Here is a 22,566-nt window from a genome sequence, read left to right as displayed (position 1 = left end):
CCATTAAAAATGAGAACCCCCCCCCCCCCCATCTAGAGACGCACACACGCCAACCAACACACACACAGATATGCACACACCAATCACCTTCCAACTTGCCCCCGCCCTCCACCCAATAAAACTTTTGGCAGGCCTGAGCTGTTGTAATTGGCAGCCGGCTTGCCGTGCCGATAGACTCCCCTCAGTCCTGCGGGTCAAGAGTAATTTACTGAGCTGCTAAACGCCACTAGTTTCTTTCCCTTTCTCTCTTTCTACCCAGTCCAATCCCCTTGCCCTCCACCTCCTCCCCCCGCTCTGTTTTTCCCCCAGCATCCATATTGGAATTCCCATCCAGGCTGTATTACAAGCCGAGATGATGGCTTAATCCCTTGTTAATTAGGGACAACATCTCCAGCAGCTGAGGCTAAAGTGGAGCGCGGCGGAGGCTCCAGAGACACGAGGGCTCTGGCCGAGCTCGCGAGCCACAGCCAGGAGAGCCTGGCACGAGCTCAGAGAGCTGGCGAGGGATGGGGGAGTGTGGGGTAAAGGGGGTGGGCGGTGTTGGGGGATGTAGCGCTGGATGAGGGTTGAAAGGGGCTGCTGCCTAATCCCTCACTGATGGCTCTTCCAGGCTAATGGACCCTGGACAACTGGGCAACAGGATACTCATGTGGGCCCACTCCACTCTACTTCAGCTGGTTCAGGAGTGTTGTGATTTACTTTGCAGGCTGGCACTCAAAGACCCCCCTTTCTTCATTTGGCTCATAAGCGTTGAGCAAATTGCCCTTTATTGGTGTTTTCTCGACCCTACCCTGAACATCACCTCATCTGCTTTCCTTAACAGCTATGGATCACTTTCCCCATGATACTCACAAAGCAAAACCTCAATCAAACTCAAACAAACAAACAAACTTAATCCAACTCAAACCGTCTCCACACAATGCATTCCTCAAGTAAAATTATCTTCTGTGTGAGGAAGAATTTTCAGGTAAATGTGGGGAAGGCAGCAGGGAAAAGGGAAACTTAGCAGCATGAAAAAGAAGGGCTAAAATGTGCATCTTCTAACATTTCCCTATCATGTGGTAAATAAAGCAACAAAAAAAAAATGTCGGCCCTTATTTCCACTAGTTGTATTGGAGCGTTAGCAGAGTGCATTATAAATACAGCCAGGCTTGTCGCTGTCAGCCCCCTTACTCCCCATCGCCTCCCCCCGGAAGGCCCAGACTCCTGGGGAGCTCCAAACACTAGGTAATTATCCACCACCATACCGCCTGCTGCGCCTCTACCTGTGTGTCCGGCACCACTAGAGAGAAGGGTAGATGGGGGGGGGTGATGAGGAGGGATGGATGGAAATGGAGAGGGATCAAGGTAGAAGGACAGAGGGTGTGTGTGACAGCATCTGTGTGCATGAGGAAAGAAGAAAAACATGGAAGCGGGAGATGACTGGGCTGGGCTGGATGAAAGACAAATTGTCTAATGTGCACCATCTTTTTTACCTGCAGAGACTCAAAAATCAAATTTAAACCATACTGTAAACCTGATCTGTATTCACTACATACTGTGAAAGTTGTGAACCTGGATTAAGAGAAGTTTAGGTGTTCAGGGTTTAAACTGCAGACCTTGATGGACCTAAAATCATTTTTCTTTTTTTGACTGGACCTGTTAATTTAAAACAGTGTCTTTATAAGTGTACATTCAGCCCGAGATCGTACAGACGATGGATGGATGGATACCGTAGTCATGGGAAGGTCCGGTCCATTGAATAGTCCTGACAAACCAGGTAATGAAATTGCTCCTTAAAAGGCCTTTACTGCTTGAAATAAAATATTTTAAAACATAAACATATCATCTCAATTACAAAACACTGTTCTAACCCATCAGCTGAATTTATTTTTTGATAAAGTTTCAAATTAGCTTTATTATATTCTCACCTCTTTTGTTACCTTAATTAGTTCAATTGCAACGATCCTATTGTGGCTAAGAAGGGCAATACAGTCAATACAATTTACATTAAGAAAATCCTGTACAGACATGATGCAATTTAGAAACTTCCAACACCAATGCAACGGCAGAAAAGTGCCAGAAACAACTCCATTTAAATCAAACATGTTGCAAATACATAATACCCAACTGATGCTATCGTAATTCATACTCTGTCATGCTTGCAATTATGTTCTTTACCACTCATTCTTTGATACTACCAGAAAAACATAACATTAACATAAAGTAAAAAAAATAGGGTCATCGTAGAGCCAGATTCTAAAATAGCAGACGTTTGCTTCTGCCTCTATTTCCCTGTCTTTGTTTTTATTTTATGTCCTGCCTCCAGAGATGGCCCCTCCTTCTGTCCAGAGGGAAAGTCTCTCAATGTGAGAAGCATGTGTGAATAGCCAATTCAGAAAGATTTCAGGGGCAGCCTGTCCTGAAATTTTTCTAGAAACTCTATGCATAAAAATGGCTTTCAAAAAAAAATTCTTCTTACCCATAGTAACCTCTTTGGGGGAGGAAGTTAGATTTCTTCAAATGATGGTATTACTACACAGACAAGGCAAGTTTTTAGACGTGTGACAAGGCTTTATCAGGAAACACATGTATTTTAAATATGTTTTGGTCCTTGAATGACTCAATTGGTGGCTCTTTTACAACTATAACCTGTACTGCTCTTTAACTTTAAAAAAACACGTTGAAAATGAATAAAAAGTGAGTGAGGCAGAGGGGTGGAAAAAAACTCTCTGCCCTTGTGGCTCACCCTGTTAAAGTGTCTTTATTAGGAGTCAGGGACTGATCACACTGCTAAGTGACCCGCCAAGGTCACAGAGAAGGGCAGCCGGGGTAATTAGTATGCTCTTTGGTGCAGCAGGGCTGTATTAGGCTTCAGCGACATTAGTATGCTTCACCGTGGGACTGAGGGGTTACGCTAAGCTACACTAGCCATTAGTATGCTCACTTCTCAGTCGAATATGTTGTTCTGGACTCTGTTATTCTGCCCCATTCAGGCACAGTGAACACACCTTATACTACTTTAACCAACTAAAAATGTTGACATTGATACATTACTGCAAATTGGTTCATTGAAATGGTAGAAATAGCAAAAGAAATTAATTAAAATCTGAATTAAAATCAGTGTTGGAAGTGGCACAATATGTGACAGAGAATTAGATAGATAGATAGATAGATAGATACTTTATTGATCCCGAGGGAAATTCAAAGCATCCAGTAGCAGGTTACAAAGACGTACATGACATGAAACATTTGTTACAAATTAACAACAAAAATGACGCCCCCCTCCCCTCCCATACATATATATTAACCAGAAAAAAGATTTAAAGAATACCCCTAGATGAATCATTTTTTTTTAGCAATGTTTAAAAATAATAAAATGATCAAAAAACAGACATTAAATAACAGTCAGTGCAAACATTAAAGGTGCGATTTAAATAATTGAGGTAATCATTAAAGTGTCCAACTAGAGGCTGACTCTTGGGACAGCTGTGCAGATGGGAAGTGGAAAAAGGAAGATTTAGTCCAAGTGTGTGTGTTCTCCCCCTGCCATAACCGTGAGGTGTTGTACAGATGTATGGCCAGGGGGCCACTGAACACACTCCTCTGCCTGGTGAAGGTGCTGTGCAGAGGGTGGTGGGTGTTGTCCATCTCTCTGCCACCACTGAGCCAGCCTTCCTCACCAGTCTGTCCAGCCGTGCGTCACTCTTCTTGCTGCTTCCTCCCCAGCACACCACAGCATAGAACATAGAAGAGGACGCTGGCCACCACGGACTGGTAAAACATCTGCAGCAGCTTTTTACAGATGTTGAAGGACCCCAGCCTTCTCAGGAAGTACAGATGGATCTGTCCCTTCCTGCAGATAGTGCCTCACTCACTTTTTATTCATTTTCAATGTTTTCTTTTTTTTATTTAAAGAGCAGTAAAGGTTATGGTTGTAAAAGAGCCACCAATTTAGTCATTCAAAGACCAAAACATATTTAAAATTAAGTGAGGCTACTTTAAAAAAATGTTTGGGGTTCACTCATTTGCTGTCTTACCAGGAGTTGAAAAGAAGGGGGGGTTGGAGCAGGCAATAGGGGTGGGGGATATGGCCGACTGCTACAAAAATGAATGAACTTGCAAACACGATGTTGCTTTGTCTTTCTGAGGTAGATTTGTTGTTAGTTTGGTGCCTGTTTTAACATAGTGTTGAGAAAGTGATGGAAAATACGATCGAGTCCATATATTGTGTTTTATTTTGAAATTTACCGGACGCTCTGTGCGCTTCCTTGTCCGACTTCCTGTCCGCGTTCTGTTCTATTCTTTCCATCTTGTTGCTTGCAGCGTGCTCTGTCCAAAATAGACTTGCAGTGTATTTAAAAAAGGAAAGTAGTGGCGCTAATGGCTTGCACAAGAGACCAACCGCGGCTAGTTGAGGCAACAGGAGCATTGACTAGAGTTGCAGTGGGCAGCGCTGATGGACCTCGGCCTGCACAGAGAATGTTGAAATTGGGAGTTATCACATGATGTATTAAAGCTCTCCTTCTGACTTTAAGGCTGTTCAGTATACATTCAGGGATTATCTCCTTTCTGTTTAGAGTTGGGTGAACTTGGTCTCACCCCAAATGATCAACCAAACCGATCATCCATGAGAAGAGTCTTAAGCAGTTTTCATGTCCAGGTCTGGAAGCTTTAGATTTCCCCTTGTACTGAAATTTTTTACAAGTTTGGGGGTAAAGAAGTAGTTTTCCTTCTTTAATAAGTATTTCTACTCCTTCTTCTTCTCCAGAGACTGCAGTCTTTTTAAAGGTGGTCAACCACACAATGTGGTTGTGATTGGCCGCTCCACAAGCAAGTGCGTCGCGACCAGTTGTAATTGAACCTATTCAGTTGAAAGTTCAAACCATAGACTGTACTGTAATCACACAGATTAAGATGATGACCGGAGCCATTAGTTAAACATAGAGTGAAGGTGTTTGCTTGTAAGTTTTGATCATTTGAAACAAGTTACTATTTCCAACATGGTTTTATTTTTACTGGTATCAAAGTTCAAAATGATGGCATCATGACAACCAGAAATAAAAGGGTAAAACGTACAAACAAATACTAAATTTCCGCTGCCCGTTAAGGGGCTCTTCCTCCTTTGGGGCCCTGGGTGCATCACTACGTTTGATAAATAACTTGCTCAAACTGATTAAATGCAATTTTTGTCCTGTGTGTAAAAAAAGCGGAAACTTCTGTCTTCTGCCTTTTTCTGAGACGATGCAGATAAGAGCCCTGCAGTAGTGTTGCCTGTTGTTCATAATGTGCTGGGCCCTCGCTCCTCTCTGTGCCCTTTCTCTGCAGTGTAAAGCTGGCCTAGTTGGCACTAGACATTAATATGCACCTCGTCAGCAGACCAGCGCCAGGCTCGGCTACACTTACCATTGTCCCGCCACAATCAAATTAGCCCTGCTGATGAGGCCTGAGCTCTGTGACCTCCACAGGCCCAGTGGCTTCACAGCCCAAGAAAATGACAAAGAAGATCTGAGAGCTTGTGTCTTCAGGGACAGTGGGGGCTCACATACCGATTTCTGATTATGTCTGCCCTTTATTTATATATTTACCCGCTGAAAGTAATTGAGACAAGGTGTTGACTGCTATATGTGAAACAGATGCCCCCAGCAAGCAGCATGTGAACTCGGTTCTGATGTCTAATAAAGACAAAGGGCTCGTATGATGGGTGTGTATAAGAGTGTGTGTTACTTTTATTTAGTTCCCTGAAAGTAGCATGCATGTTTCGCCTAGACATCAGCAGTCAGCTCATCCCTCCCGGTTCCCTCCAGAGCACTGCCTCCCCGTCTCCTCCCTTTTCTCTCCCCTCACCTCTCGTCCACATTTGTCTGATTTAGTGTGATCAGATGTGAGAGCCGACGCCTGCTGCTGTTGTTAATGCACCGTGGGCTCCACATAATAGCAGCTCACACTGCCTCCACTCCCACTCTGCTGTGGAGGGACCATGAATCAGGTGGCAACTGGAGGAAAAAAAAGAGGTGGGGAAATTAGACATGCGGCATACCAATATTTACAGTCCCAATATACGCTGATGGAAGTAGACCCCTCGATTAATGTTTCCTATCCTCTAATCCATTCTTCCACACAGAACCATCCTGTGTGCACCGACTCAACTGAAATAAATATTGAACAGATATGTGAAACAAGACATTATCACCAGGGAGTTCTCCAAAAGCCTGGCTGACCGGCAGATTTGATACGGATCAGTGAGGGTTCACCGGGAGAGCGAGGCAAAGAGGAACATGTTAAAGAAATCACAATCAGATCGCACAATTACACTCTGGATGACTGGGTATCGGGTGGCAGCCCTGGGAAAGGAGGGGGGGGATGAGGGAAAGGGCTGAAGCAGGAAGTTCATGTCCTGTAATTTTCAAACATGCAAAGAGTGATACCTTGACAGTTTAAATGTTCATTTATGTTTTGTTTTTTTCTGACAGATATAATATCCTGTAGGAAACATTGTCCAAATTTAAACTTGTTGATACCTAACAGTCACATCTTGGTGGACTTGTTAACATTTTTGACATTTTCTCATTAATACATACCATGTTAGAAATTCAAATAATGTTGAATAATAATTTTAATTGACGTCCAACATTTTCTGTCCTGATTTAAAATCGTTTGTTCGATTGTTTTTTTTTTAAATGTAAATTGTAAACTGCTTTGTCATTTGAAACCAAAAAAAGTTCAACTAAATTACATGGATCTTCTTCCAGGTGACTTTTAAAGGAAGCACAGTAAAGTTGCCCTCAAACACAACTTTTGGGCATGATCTTTTAAAAATGTAGAGTAAAGTGCAAACTGTAACCTCTTCTGTTTTCAATACAGAAGAGCAAAAACATAACTGCAGTTCCTTTTCTGTCCACCTGAGGCTGGCTGCAAAAGCCAAGGACTCGTATTAAGTCCCATTTAAAAATAATCAGTGTTATTAAAATGTTGTTAGTGTGAGTGCGCCCTAAGACCAAAATAGTATTTGGACCAGGCTGTAAACATGGTCATTTCTGTTGTCAAAATGGATATTTCCATCTGGGGTGTGTATTCGTCCCCCGGGTCCTCTGGGGCCGACGCTGGAGGACATTTCTACCAATTGTAGAATTCATCCCGAAGCCCAGAGCACTTACTCAGGGCTGCTATGAAGAGACAGTGAGTTCCTAGCTGACACGTGTTTTAGGGATGAGCCCTCAAGCAAAGACAGTCCAACATCTAGTCCCTCTTCTTCTCTGAGCACACATGACCCCTGATGTCCACTAAGACCAGGTAAACTTTAAAAAAAAAAGACTTGGAAGACTTGAAGTCTGATATTCTTTTTGACCATACAGTACATGGTTGGACATAAAGTCAAGATGTCACATTGCATCCTCTGCCCGTTGTGTCTTTTGTTACTCAATCTCCCTCTATTCTCCACCACTCTGTTTGAGCTGCACTTTATCTTTCTCGCTCTCCTTCTTCTAGGCAGCTGGCTTGAATACTGATTGAGCTCACTCTGGATCTGATTAAGCCCCCGCTCGACAGAATCAGACAGTAGACGTAAATATCTGGGGGCATCTGAGTGAGAGCCGAGTCGGTTAAAGAGGACCGAACGTGGATCGGGTTTCTAGCCCTGATGAAAATCAATGTGACTTGACCGGTCGCAGAGTGACTCAACATGTCAGCTCTCAAGAGACCAGCTATTATATCATTACAGATTATTTCATCTTCCTCTACCTCTGTCTCCATTGTTAGACACTCATTTAGCAAAGATGCACATGTATGATTCACAACTGTCCACTGTCATTATTCTCAGCCAGCTTCAAACACCAACACTGGAGGCTTTACATGACCTAAGTTAATGTGTGTGTGGAGAGGAAGGGGGTTCACATTTCCACTTGTGAATATCTGGAGCTAGAATTCAACAACTTTTGGTAGTTCAATTCATGAAGTCAATAGAAACTGTATTATCAATGTTTCTAAGTGAGACAACATGCCGATAGTGAGAAAGGATCTCGTTTTAATTAGCTTATTCCTAACTTTTAAAGGAGACCGTTTAGCTGAAGGACAATCGGATGTATCTGGCCAAGCAGAAAGTTTTGTTTAATTTGCTACGGAGCCCCAATCACAAAGGATTTTATGTTTCCATTAGGAGTCCTCCTAAATGGTGCTAAAAGTTAAGGGGTTTCCTAATAGTTCTTTACAAAACTGCTGAAAACACTAACTGAAATCAGGACGAGCTTGTTAGTTTAACTTTTTTTTTATACCTCTTCTTACTTTTTTTATTGTTATTGAATGTAGACTTTATGCACTAACAAACAAAATGCGGCCTTGAGAGCGCATCGTAGTTTGATGGGTGAATCTGACAGACGTAACTGTCAAATCTGCAAACTGTAAAAACTTGGGAGAGAAGAGAACAACTGATCAACTCTGTTCCATCAGCGACACGCACTACAGCACTGTTCGCTACCACTCAATAGTAGTCAATGATTGTGTTTCCACACCGAGCGCTGCAGTCCGTCTCCACAGCGTGCCAACAGCGCCGTTCCGCTCTTACTCCATTTCAAATACCCACCAACTCTATTTTTAAAGGAGCTTGTTGCAATCATGCATCAACTGAACAGAATAGACCTACACAGGAAGTCAGCAGAGAATCCGTTCAATTTCAAAATAAAATGGCATTTACAGACTCCTGATCGTATGTTTCACACCTTTATCAACATTATTTCAAAACAGACACAGAATGAACAGCAAATCATCCTCAGAAAGACAAAGCAACATGTTGTTTGCCCGTTTTCTCTTTAATCCTGTGCGATCTGGTAGTTTCCTGTGTTCTAGTGAACCACTGAGTGCGCTCACGCTCCAGAAACCGACCCAGTGGAGCAGGGAGCGCAACAGAGACGGTTGCACAGCACACTGACGGAAACACAGTGCAATCGGACTATGTGGAAATTGCGGGTCAGAAATCTTTAGGTGTGTGTTTGAACAGAAGTTTAGGTCAAATAAAACTTTTTTCAAAGAGCAATTGTGACCGGGTACAAAAACAAGCAAATTTGTCCATCATCTGAAGATGCTGCAGGTTGAGGGCAAAATCAATTTAACTGTTGTATTTGGAACTAGTTGAAAATACAGAGAGTTTGTTATCAATTCCTGAGATTTATTCTCTTAAAATCGTTTGTGGGGCTAAAATTATAAAAATTAACATAAAAACTGTAAGTATCCCCTCTTTGACATTACTTTCTGAACAGTTTGACTTTTCGGTTTAATCTACATTGCTTTCTTTTTTTCCCCCTACTTTTTCATCTTTAGTGAAATATTCCTTTAAGACACTGCATGAAATGTGTTACTTTATATCTTTATGTCTGACTAATGTGAAAACAAATCCCTTAATATGTCTGATGCAGAGATTTAATCTGTGTAAGGAAGCAAGCTTGATGTAGACATTTCCCCCCAAAAAATGTGATGCCACTTAAATTGTATCTCTCTGGTGTCCTCACAGATGTATTTAAGAGTCTCTCCTATTGAACAGCATGTTTTCCTAACAACAAGTGGAGTATCAGCCAGTATTGGACTGCTTCATGCTGTTGTCTTATTTCAAGATCTCAGGCCAGTTCTCTTCTCTCTGGCACGGGAACATGCAGAGCACCCTCTCTGCAACACTCACATATCTCCACTAGAGGCTCCCTGTTGAGAGTAACTCACTCTTCCTGTGGCCACACACACTCCTCATACACTCCCTCACGCTGTTCCCCTCAAACACATTCCTGCAGACCAGAGACCAGGGTAGATTGCTATTTGGCGTTGCAGGGCATTAGCCGCTGATGTCTTAACACTTGTAAATGAACCCTCCGCCCCTCCTAATCTGTCACTTTAATGCACTATAGATTTTATTTCAGCCTCTGTAGTATCACATTCTCAATAATAATCATCAAGCCGACGCTGTTGTCCCCTCCTGCAGAAATTAAATCTCGCCGCTGAGTGCACAACTAATAAAAGATGTTGCCCGAGGAAATAAAAAAATAAATATGATGAATCATAAGCAGCGGGGATTTGTATTCAGATGCGAAAGACAATTACACAAAGAGTTTGAATTTATCAGCCGCTTCTCCTCTCAAAGGCTCAATAACGGGCCACCACCGCCGGGCGCTTGGAGCTGCATGCTCTCTCTTACACACACACACAAACACACACACGCTAACACACACATACATCATGCTCATGGACATCTGCACAGACAGTGTACAAACAAACACTCTCATGCCTGCATATTATGCATGCAGCATCCAGACACACACACACACACACACACACACATACGTTTTCTCATGCTGCACTAAAAGAGCTTCTTTATTTAAATGTATGTGCTTGATTCTGAATAATGATGCATGCAAATGTTCTTTAGTTGTTGAATGATCTTTTCAGGAAACTAAAACATGAGAAAAGATGTTTTACTGTTAAGTGTATTGTCCTTAAGTGTATTGTTCTCTTTCCCCTCTCTTATTTGCCATGACCCCTCGCTGTGTCAATTTGTTCTAATAGGGAGGTATACGGTATATTGTCCATAAGTCATTTTTATGCACAAGGATGTGCTGAGAATCATTTCTACTTTTATCTATTGCTTAAAAGCTTTATTTGTGATTTTTCACACTTAAATATAATATAAATCAAGTATATCCTCTGAAAATAACTCTGTGAGTCATGACTGTCTACAATGGGTGTAACACCCGAGTCCCACTGTCTGTGATGTTTTCAGAGTTTTCAGAGTCCTATCTTCACTTTGTTTACATCGCCCGGATGGCCGGCTGACTCCTCCCCTCGTGTATAAAAGTTGTTTAATTGAGGGACTAGAGAAAAGAAGAATAACATACTGTACTCACTGCTTAACTGTGTTTCTAGATCACGCTCATTTCAGGTAAATTTACATGCAGTGTGAAGATACGAGCATAATAAAGATCGCTAGCATTAGCATGCTAACCCACAATGCACCGCAAGTTGTTTTGGTTTCATGCTGGTGCTAAAGAGCGACATCTGCTTTATACAAAAATCGCATATAAAGCCTTTAATAAAGCATGTTGTATATGTTTTAACGCCCCATCATGCTTTTTTATAAAATCTAAAATATCACACTCAAATGAATTATTGCCGTGTAGAACTTAAACAAAAGCTGTTTCTTCTCACTGATGGTCCCTTTGTCTTTTGTTGGTCATAAAGAAGCGTCATTGAGTTCAGTCTGTCTCTCCTTACAGGAGCTTTAAACAAACGTATTGCCGCATGGATACATTGAAAGTAATTTTTATGAATTCTCTTTAATATACACAAAGCTTTTATAATTGGGATCAAAAAAGATGAATGTCGGTGTCATACACATTTACTCTACCTCACACCGAAACTGTGAAGCACTTGGTGCACAGACATTTAAAGACGTTCAGTTTATAGTGATCTACATGGTGTTTCTTGGCACTCTTAGTAAAGATATACGACATTGTCACAACATTGATTCAAGAGGATTGGACTCAGCTCTGTGTTGTGACTTACCTGAGGAGCATTTGAGCACAGTCAGTCAGTGAACCATTAGTATGTCAGTGGAATCGTTTTTCTACTAACAATCACGTGGGGACCAAATGTCCTCAAAATGACAATATGGATTTCAGTTTTTGTTTATTGGAGAAGACACATGGCACGTTGTCGATAAGGAAGTACTTCCTTCCTTTAACTCAAGTGCTTGTATTGGAGTAATATTTGAACAGGATGATCCATTTGGAAGAACACAAGAGGCCTACTGTTGGCTTGATCAATGAGATTCTCTCTATGGGGTATTGTGTGACTTTGGGGGTTTCACTAAGAATTCACCTATTGTGAGGTTGCTATTGTGTTTGTGTTATCATGCAAAAAACTATTACAATAACAGAAAACCAAAAAAAATCTTAAGCAGCGGTAGGCAAGCAAATCCCATGTAAGGTGTCATTAGTGCGATCTAATGGCTATAAAGAGAGGCAGCTGATGGTTTCACAATATGCATCTTGCTCTTTAGAAAAAGCTCTATCTCTGTATCTCCCTTAAGATATGTTACAACTATTTAATGTATGGCAACACTGCTGTACAACAGTTTGCTAGAATTAGGTGACTGTGATATGAGAGCAGCAAGGTTCGACTCAGCAGCTGTGCTACAAAATTTTCTGGACAAACGCGTCCCCGGATAGCTCACACCTAACCCCTTGTCATCCTCCTCCTCTCCTCCTCGACTTTTCCTCTTCTCTCCTCTTTCCTCCTGGCCTCTGTCACCCCTCGTTCCTCTCCTCTGCCTGGCTAGTTGACAGTTCGAGCTGGCTGGGGTCACCTCCCTCACCCCCCAGGGGTTTGCAGGGTGCAGCTCGGAAGCTAGGAGCCCCACGCCCCAGCGGCTCTCTGACTTGCCCCCAAGTGCGAGAAGCGAGTGAAGTGCGGGTCGCTCTGCTGGGAGAGCCGGCTGGAGGTTTGGCCTCCGGACCTCCTCCTGTAGTGAGACCAGGCCAGACACAGCCTGCCAGGCGCTGACTCGACCTCCTCAAACTGATGTGGCACAAGCTGGCAGAGCGGTCACTGCTGCCCGTTTGGGGGGGAAAACCATCTCTGCCCCTTTCTCACTTCTTCACGGGCTACTATTTCCTCTTTTGTTTTTATCAGATGCATTTCCTTTTTCTTAATTTTCTTACTGTGTCTTAAAAGAAAACCTATTTTATAATGCGTTACATATCTCCTGTAATCAGCACCTAACTCTTTGTAAGTCAGTAATAATAGCTTTCTCTTTAATGCTGCTTTGAGGTAGAAAATGTGCTCAATGTTTGTTAATGTGACATCCAGTGCCTTTTATTGACCAAACATACTAACACTGGAATTGTAGTAGAAGCAATATAGGAAGTTAGGTGACATTGAGACCAGGTTCCGACCGATAAGAGATTTTTGGGGCCGATACTGATACCGATATCCAGAGGCGCGGCTTGTCAACAGGCAAGGCAGGCAACCGCTGCCTGATTAATTAAGATTTAAGGTTAAGATTTACCTTTATTGATCCCCGCAAGGGGAAATTTCAGTTTTTACACTCTGTAGTCATGCAACACACACATAGGCTGAAGTATACACACACATGCACACAAACAGGATCCTATGGCCATGCACTAAGGGAGGGATGTCAGGGTGACGGAGCTGCCCACAGCGGGCGCTCCTGAGCTGATGGTGGGGTAGGGGTTTGGTGCCTTGCTCAGGGGCACCTTGGCAGTGCTCAGTGCTCAACTTCCATATTTGGTCCGCGCCAGGACTTGAACCTGGCGACCCTCCAGTTCCCAACCCAAGTCCCTACAGATTGAGCTACTGCCGCCCCAATGCAGATTGTAAGGCCCCCAAAATATATCTTGCCTGGGGCCTCTAACAGAATCACCACTCTTTGGGAGAGAAAAAAAATCCAATATCGATATATCGGCTGATATGTTCTTAGATTTATCTTCGATCTGTAGAGATAGACAGATGTAGATAAACACATTTATTGCGTTGATCCCTCAAATGCAGCTATCAAACACTTGTGGAAAAGATATATAAAGAAGACAAGAGCTTACTCATCTGGAAAGTAACTGTACATGTATACGTGAATCACCCCTTGATACTCTGGAGTGTCATAATGCCTGTAATCCATAAAGCACTCTCTGCTAGTGACAGCCAGAAAGAGAACTACTACTGTAATACAGTGACACTCAAATGAAATGATATTTGACTGGTGAATAAATCTGGTAAAATCAGCGCATATCTGCCATAAAATTAGCTGATATCGATAGTCACTTGATATGCTAATATCTGCTGATATTATCGGCTGGCCGAGTAATCGGTCGTGCTCTAATTCAGTCAGGATAGATTGTTGGTTTGCTCATGGGCACCTGAAGAAGGGAACTCGCACCTCTCCAGCTACCAGGCCACTTCACAGACTTCACACCAGTACTTGAACTGGCAACTCTCTAGTACCCAACCCAAGTCCCTACAGACTGAGCTACTGACTATCTAAGAGTAAAGAGTGAAACCTGACATGTAGATAGCAACTGGCTTTTGCAGGGCATAGAAGATGACGCTCTAGTTTAATTTGTTACACCCAAAACACACCTTTGTATAATCAAGTTTCTTCAACCCATTTGAACCATGTACCTCATCAAGCACACGGATTGTGCGACGCTTAAATAGTCAGACACACCCTTATGGGCTTTGCCTCATGCTCTTTAGACTGTCCTCTGGGATCGTTTCAAAAGAGCCCTATGCATTTTAAACATGTTGTTTGACATCCACATACATGTGATTACAGTTTAATTCTGTCTCTTCTCCCTTCGCTTTCAGAACCTCGTACATTTTTTAAATCTCAAGTATTCCTCATACTTTACTACATTGCAGTTTTCTAAGAACTGTCATGCCAGCAAAAGCATTCCCATAGCATCTCAGAGGTTGAAACAGAGTGCGACCCTGTCCGAGCTCATTGCTTATTACCACTAAGAGATTGCAGCGTCCTGCTGATAGTCGGTGATGGCTCCTCGTTTCTTTCCCCTGCTTTTTTTTTTCTTCACGGTGGTCTGCCAGAGACAGCATCAAAGGTCCAGGGTCTGGTTGGAATGGCTGCATCCTGGGAACACATTAGTGAGTGCTATACTGTTCATGATCTTTCTCTCTTTCATCACTTTGAAGTTTCTCCTTTCACTCTGCTAACCCCCCTACACACCACTCCTTCCATTCTGTGACCCATTTCAGAATGGAGAAAGGGGGCAATGCAGAACTTAAATTAACAAGGATCAGTACTTTTTTTCCCCACAGATTTAGGCTCAGTGTTCAAGTCATATAATCATTGCTGCTAATTTGCACTCATAGATGCAAATCATGAAGAAAACCTTTTACAGTCAATTTATCAGAGTCGCCAAATGGCCACTAACTGAGTCCTCGGTAATTGTGGAGCAAAACAAGATGGAATTCCACAACCATTATACCTAGCCGCAGCACTCTTTTGAAAACAAAGTTGGAGCCTTCCAGCTCTGATGAGATACAATTTGAGTTTGAAAAGACCTCAAATTATTCTAAGCCAGGTACAAGAATTTAATTTCCTTTGATTACATTTGATGTATCTCAAGAACACATTTCAAGAGATTTTCAAAAAGCGCTTATTAATTCAGCAGTCATTCAAATGATATCCTATACAGGTAACTCGGGTTAATTGAAGCTTCGCTACCTTGAAACTGTCTCTCAAATCTTGCCTACCTCTTTTTTCTTCCCCAACCTCTTGACATAAATCATCCACAGCTTTGTTAGACTTGAATCAAACTGACACATTTTCAGACTTATTAAAAGTGCACAAAGTAAAGGAATAAAAAGGATAAGGGGAGAAAAAAAGAAACAACAAAGCCAAAATACGGTGCATAATTATGTCTACCCTCTCCTTCGCTCTCACTCTCTGCCGCCTTTTCCCTGTCCATCTTCAGCTGTCTGTGACGGCTGGCTTTCTGAGTGGCATTAGGAGGCTAAATTAGCCTGTTTCAGGCAGGGGAGCGTCTGTGTTTGGTGTCAGATAATGTGAGCCGAGGAGTCCGAGGAGAGAGTGATTAAAGCCAAGCCACTGATAATTATGTCAGTCTCCACAGTTGTCCTAAACCTCCTCGGCTAGTTGAAAGAGATTTCTCTCTGATGAGCAAAACAGGAGGAGGAAGAGTGAGAGTGGGAGAAAAAGTGAAGAGGTGAAGGGGCTTTTTGAAGATGCTTCTCCCATTACTGTTGTGGCCTCTCCTGCCCCTGCCAATTTAGGGAGAGCCACAGCTGAGTCTCTCACTGTAGTTGAGACATTCTGAGGGGTTGTGCTGGGCAGAAATGCTGGGCCAAGTGGCTGATAGGTGACATTTGGTGCCACAGAGACTAGTATTAACAGAAACTGTCAGTCCATCTTACAACCTGTGTGTTAACCCTCTGTACTCTGCAATAACAGCGCTCCACCAGTGCATACACTGGTTGGTTGGCTTATTGGCACTGTTAAGAGTATTTTTAAATTCATAGTATCCCTATACTGTGAACATTTGCAATGCCAAGAACCCATGTGTACCGTTATACGCCTCTTGCCGTATTTCTACATTACTGTATATATTTTGTATTAGTATATATATATTAATATACAGACCCTGTACCAAAGCCATGCAATAAATATATATATATATATATATAGTAATATATATATATTTATTGCATGGCTTTGGAACAGGGTCTGTATGAGCATGTGACAATTAAAAATCTTGAATCTTAGATCGTTGTACATTACAAATATGAAAAATAAAAAAATACAACTTCTTAATATATTTCCTTATTTTATTAAAAATTATTAACCATATTTATGCATTTGATTTAGTGATTTTTTTATGTAAAGAGTCTTAAAATGTCTGTCTTTACAATAATAAACGGTAATAGTAGACATAAGAATGTTTCCCTCTTGTTATTCATTCATTACATTTAATTTTAGTGTGTTGTTCTTTAAAATTGAAAGATAAGCAGAGACTAGTAACATCTAAAAATGACACATTTCAAAATATTGTTATCAAAAAAGTTGTTTAATAGCTATTATTATTTTGTTCAATTTTTACCTCTCTTCCTTCCAACTTTCTGTGACCCCCCTGGTACCTCCTTGGACCCCCTCTTTGAAAAACCTCTGCTGAAGAATATTAACAACCCAAGCAGAAAAGGTTTTATAAATCAATGAACCTTATTAATTGATCAAAGTATTGAAATTGGGTCTCAAATTCTCTTTCAAAAAATCAGAAATCATGAACCCAAAGCATTTTCATTTGAAAAATGTTGAAAGTAGAAGTGTGAATGAAATGGTGAAAACATCTCAGAGGTAAGCAGTCCTAACACTGAAACTTTAACAAACCCAAACAAAGAAGACGTTTAATGAAATTGATTTGTCCTACATTGCCTTTAAACCCTGAATATCTTTTTTACTATACACAACTAAATCAATTGTCAATCCACCACCCAAATCTGCAAACCTTTGCTCCCTATATTCTGCTAGAAATAGGTCCCATTACTTCGTGCACCGGACTGAACATTGGCAGCATATTGCAATCTTCATCAATGTGACGAGTGTTACTATTCGACAAGGTTTGGGAAACTGTGTCAGAGGTGTTGCTTCCATCCCTGTGTTTTTATGCACTTTTTAAGAACTTGAAACAAGAAAAAAATCTATATTTTTAAGGCTTACCATAAATGGAACGGTGGCATGAAATCAAAAGCAGAACTGGTGATAAAAGATGTGATTTTTGTACATGACCTTGACTTTGTTCTACTCTTATTTTAGTACAGGACAAAGAATTCATGGCATGCTGCCACACACTAACACTGCTCCACTCAACCAAAGGAGCCCCCAAAATAATAAAAAATCAGATTAAAGAATAAGTGTTGGAGATGTAAGGGAACTGAAAATTCCTTGGATGTATTCTTCTCTATTCCATGTGATACCCCCCTCCTCCCCACCCTCCACCAATCTCTTTCACCATAGTAGGTGATAAAAACCCCTCCCAGTTTAAGGCTCAAGAGACAAAATCATTCTCTAAAACTGTGAAAGAGAACATAAATGCCATCATATGTGAGGAGCAGCAAGGAAATGTCAAGATGTATGAGAGTTACAGGTACTTGATTAATTACATCCTCTTGTTGCTTCCTCTTCAATGTTTTTTTTCTACAATGGTGCTTTGTGGAATTTAATTGAACTGAAATTTATTTTCAATCTGTAAAAAGAATATGTACAAAAGAAGAAAGAAAAACTATCATACAAAGACTAGACAGACATCAAAATAAAAGAAATCACACTATTATTAACGCCATCTTTCTGAAACATGCACTAACTCTTTTCACTTTGTCATGATGCACTTTCCATTTGGAATAGTTTGTGAAGCACTTTGAATTGCCTTGTTGTTGAAATCTGCCCCCCCCCAAAAAAAACAACCTAGACTTGACTTGATCAACATTTCCCTCAATCTTGCTATTAACCGATGACAACAGAATTTGTCCCACCTTAAACCTTACCTGGTTAAAAAAAAAAGGAAATGTGTAATGTGACGTCCAGTACATCCAACCTTCTCTGGAGTAAAGTATTCCAATCATTATGATTAGTGTGAAGTGTATGATTGCAGGACTTGGCAGGGGATGAAATCCCATGCAGAGGTTAAGCCTGTGTGCAATGCTAAATGACAGAGCATATATTAATATGAAATCCATCCAATTATCTCTAATGGAGCTCTCTGGCGTGATACTGTACCCAGTTATTTCAGCTCCATGAGCTTCAATAGCTCTAACTCTAGATCCACTTCTTCCTCTTTGTGCTCTTGACTGTATTATTTTCCATGCATCTCAGTGTGAATCAAGAATCCTTACGTATATAGTGTCTATCAAATTGCTAATTTACCTCTGCAGGTAATAATTGAAGTATAATTATTACATGTGCTCTAACCCAAGCTTAATCCTTGGTAAAGTCAGCGAAATCAATTTTGATTCCTGACAGAAATTGTTAAGGACCTCTTCTCCCCCGGCCCCCACCTCCCTTGTTTTATTGTTTCTGTAGCGTGTGTCAAGATCTGTTGTGAGAGAGCCACTTAATGAAGCTGCACTGTACCTGAATTTATTTGCCGCCGCTTCTACATAGACCAAGAGAGGAGGAACCAATTAATAGAACGTAAGAGGACCCGTGATTTATAATTAACAAGCATGCGGGTTATAGTAAACATAACACTCCATGTAATAGCCCAGGAGAGAGATGGGAAGTGGAGAAAGAACCGGGGAGGAGGAGGAGGAGGAGAGGGAGGAGAAAAAAACGGAGAGTTGATTTGTCCCTTGGTGGATGAGCGGAGTCCTTGTGGCTGACGGGAGCTGTCTAAAGCGGCTAAATGAATAATCATCTGTGAGTTAGGCTGGAGACAAACGCTTAACGAGGATGATGTGAACCTCACTGACATGAGGGGGCCGAGAGAGAGCGACTGACAGAGAGAAAGATTGCAGCAAGCAAACATACTCAGCTCTGAAATGAATGGCGGGCCCATTATAATAGCAATGAAGTTGCTTTACTCAACAGGCCGTAGCCAGCCTCCCCTGTAAGGTTGAGTAGTTGTTTGTCAGAATTTCTAAAAGGGCAATGAATCCCCCACTCATTTCCAGTGGTTTGCTGCCGGTGCATGACGGGAAACAAAAGAGAATTTGCAGAAAGCAAATGTAAGTCTGACAACCCTGACAGTTGAGGAGGGATCTTAAGGCAAGCATTTATAAAACATCTTTACCCCCAAACTTCAACTGTTTGGGGGGCATTCACATGGCTCACAAGTCGCAACTATACAATGCAACAAAGTGAAACCCGTCTCTCAGGCCTTATCGCAAGTCATCTCCTTCACTTTATACTGTATACATCAGCCAGAAGAGGCTATGGTACAGTGGACATGAGATTAAAAAACTTGGGTATCACTTAAAATGACCGCATCAAGTGGCTGACATCGGCTTCAGCAATATATAAACAAGCCACCTTTTAAACAGAACTCCAGACACAGATGTCTGCATATCAATGCAGGACATAAAGGTGGAGGAGAAAAGCTTTCAGGTTTCTGTTTGTAGTCCAAGGAAGTCCATGTTTGAGACCAAAGCTGTGGTCCAAACTGCGAGCCTAGAACTTTTTGTCTGACAATATTTAAGTTTTTGAATAAGCTATAATTCTAGTTACATTTAGCAGACACTTTTGTCCAGTGACAAACATAAGCATAACAAATAGTGAAATACATCTAAGAGTCAGTACAACACAAGCAAGCACCTAGACACGAGGAAAGAATTTCCGCAAGTGCCAACAAACAGCTTCAAGTCCGATCAGACAAATGTGCTGACAGGCAGTGCACAGAGGCAGTGCACGTGGTGAATGGAAAAGTTGGTTTCTTGTCTTGTTGTTTTTTTTTCTCTATAATCTCTTTAAACTAATATCTGCATTGGTAGGCAAATAACAGTTTGGTTGTAGTAATTTCCCTGAACTCCATTCTTGCAGTTAAAGTGGCATGTTGGCCTGAATACAAGGACTAGAAGAATGAAAAAAAAAAAATTGGCCAAGTTATCCTTAAACACTTATCCTGATATCTTCCATCCAAACCTGAAGCCCTGAAAAAGTTAAATCATCAATAGAATATTGGTGTTTCTTTGAAACTAATGACAGAAGGAGAAAAAAAAGTAGACTTGAAAGTGCTTGGTGGATCATTGAATAGGGTCTTCAGCCCATTTTCCACACTACAGACCCAGAGGTGGGCGTCAAGTTTACAGTTATTAGATTTGTACCTCTTTCTCAAGACAAACTTTTACAAAGTGAACAACCATGAAACTCTTTGAGTAGATGACATCACGCCAAGAGGGATCGTGAATGGACCTGAGCTTGTCTTCAGACTACTCAAAGTGTTTTAACACTGCAGGTCAAAGCTACACATCCACACACTGATGGCAGAGGCTGCTGTGTAACCTGTCCATCAGTATTAACTAATCCATTCATACACATTCATATGCCACAAAGCAGCGGGAGCAAATTGTCTTGTCCAAGGACAGATCGCACATGTGGCTGCAGGAGCTTGGGATTCAACCCAGACCTTCCAGTTGGAAGACGACCGACTACAAACTGATCCACAGCCACCTCATTAGGGGGCTTTGATGGCAGTTATTTTTGCTGCACCTTCTGTATGAAATATGTTTTTCAAATATACTGAACCCTTAAAAATGTGAAGAAAAGTAGCTGCCGTACCTAAAGTGTAGGTAATGAATGATTTTTAGCTTTTGTCCAGTACTTTCAGAGATTGACATTATTGTCAACAACATTGTGTTGTATCAAATCTTTAATACTGTATGACATATTTTTCAACAACAAATTGAGAGAAATCATTTCACCTCTATCGATTAATACAGATTAACTGTGTTTTGATCAGCTGTTGACACGATGGACTCAACTTTCTGCATGATTTTTTTTGTCTCTAAAAAGTCATTTTCATTTGAATCCTAACTCTCATGGAAATTGTTCTTCATTGCATGTGTTCCTTTGCATCTTAGATGTTTCTTAAAAGTGCTTTTCCTCTGATAACAGTGCTCAAAATCAAGTTTACAAGTCGGTTGATTGTTAATCTGAAGCGTGTAGGTGTACCAGCCAGGGTTTCACTGCTGCTCAACAATGAAGTCATACCATCAATGGGTATTTTCTCACAAAGCAAAATCCATGCCACAACTTCTCTTACAGAGTCGTTTTTTTGTTTTTTTTGTTTAACACATCTACAATCCAACAAGAGTATAGAGAACTAACGTTGATAATACTTCTTATCATAGTAGAGCATTAAGACACACCCCTAACCCTGTGTAGGATCAAAGTTTCTTAAAGACAAAGAAAGAATGGTACGCAGAGTTAAAGCTGTTTTGCAGTGACTTTTTAATTGCTCGTCCATTTAGCTCTTCTATACAATAAAGCAGAAATGAAGAAAGCACTGTCCTTCAGGGTTCCCACGGTAACATCCTATATTTGAGTGCTGATTGGCCATCTGGTATTGTTTTATGTCACTTCCTATTAAGCTCATTGATTCTCCCTCCCTGTCTGTGGCATGTGGTTGATCAGCGAGGATCAGTGTATGTGCCTGTAATATGAATATGGTACAGTGGTATGATTATAGTACATGATGGCCTCTGTCTGCCTGTTCGCTGATGCGGGCCCTCCAGCTATGCTTAGACTCACCGCGGCTGTGATTAGGCTGTTTATGTAAAGGTTGTATGAAATGAGGAGATGAATAGTTTTAATATGGAAATATATGACGCAAGCAGGTCACAGTAAAGGACAGTGTTGCAGAACATACAGACATGTTCACAGAATCATGGACGTTACACATCCAACCAGTGTGGCCAATGCCTTAACAGAGCTTTTTGTATTGTATCTATCTTCATATCTTTAATTTAGAATATGACAGGCTACCTGTCCAGGGTTTACCATGCATCTAGGGACAGCTGAAATCGGCTCCAGCCCCACCAGGACCCCTGACTGGATCAATACAGGTATAGATAAAGGACGGTTGGATGGATATTTTGACTGATGAAAGAGCTGACTTGTAAAAATGTGTTTCTCAGTGTTGTATCAGTGTGTCATATTAAGATAAGAACATAAATGATTGTTCCCTTTACTGTAAAGACTGTATGTTAGCAATGGACATAACCACCGTGAATCAGCCATTGGTTTAAGGGCCGTCATTTGGAGCCTCAAGTTTTGCTTTTGGCTGTCACCATTTTGGTTTTGTTATATGTTGCGTTGAGTCGCGCGTGATCGCACACTGACTGTCCACACTGAATTTATAAAAGAAAACAAACCAGATATAAAGGCCATGAATAAAAAAAGTGTTGACCATATGAGAAGAAGGAGCATTGTTTTGTGGACTTACAATCAGCCTTTTTTTTTAAGTACCGGGCAACTAGGCCTCGTGTAAGTGCACCCTAAGAGCCCGTGTCCTCTTGAAATACAAAGTCCATGCTTTTAAGTCTTGCAACTTAGTCTATTTGGTGTGTCAT

General features: G+C 41.3%; 1 long non-coding RNA gene across 3 annotated transcripts in view; it reads left to right on the top strand.

The window, feature by feature from the left end:
* LOC132975915 (uncharacterized) overlaps positions 1-22,566 on the top strand; it is a 151,908-nt gene that overhangs the window by 103,586 nt on the left and 25,756 nt on the right. For 2 of the 3 annotated variants that reach the window (XR_009673335.1, XR_009673334.1), the window contains exon 3: positions 21,965-22,059. The exons of the other annotated variant lie outside the window; for it this stretch is intronic. This is a non-coding gene — a long non-coding RNA (uncharacterized LOC132975915). The remainder of the gene's footprint in view (positions 1-21,964; positions 22,060-22,566) is intronic. 3 annotated transcript variants of the gene reach the window in all.

The sequence above is a fragment of the Labrus mixtus genome, chromosome 6 (assembly GCF_963584025.1).
Source record: "Labrus mixtus chromosome 6, fLabMix1.1, whole genome shotgun sequence".
Taxonomy (NCBI): domain Eukaryota; kingdom Metazoa; phylum Chordata; class Actinopteri; order Labriformes; family Labridae; genus Labrus; species Labrus mixtus.
This window is presented reverse-complemented; position numbering and strand designations above follow the sequence as displayed.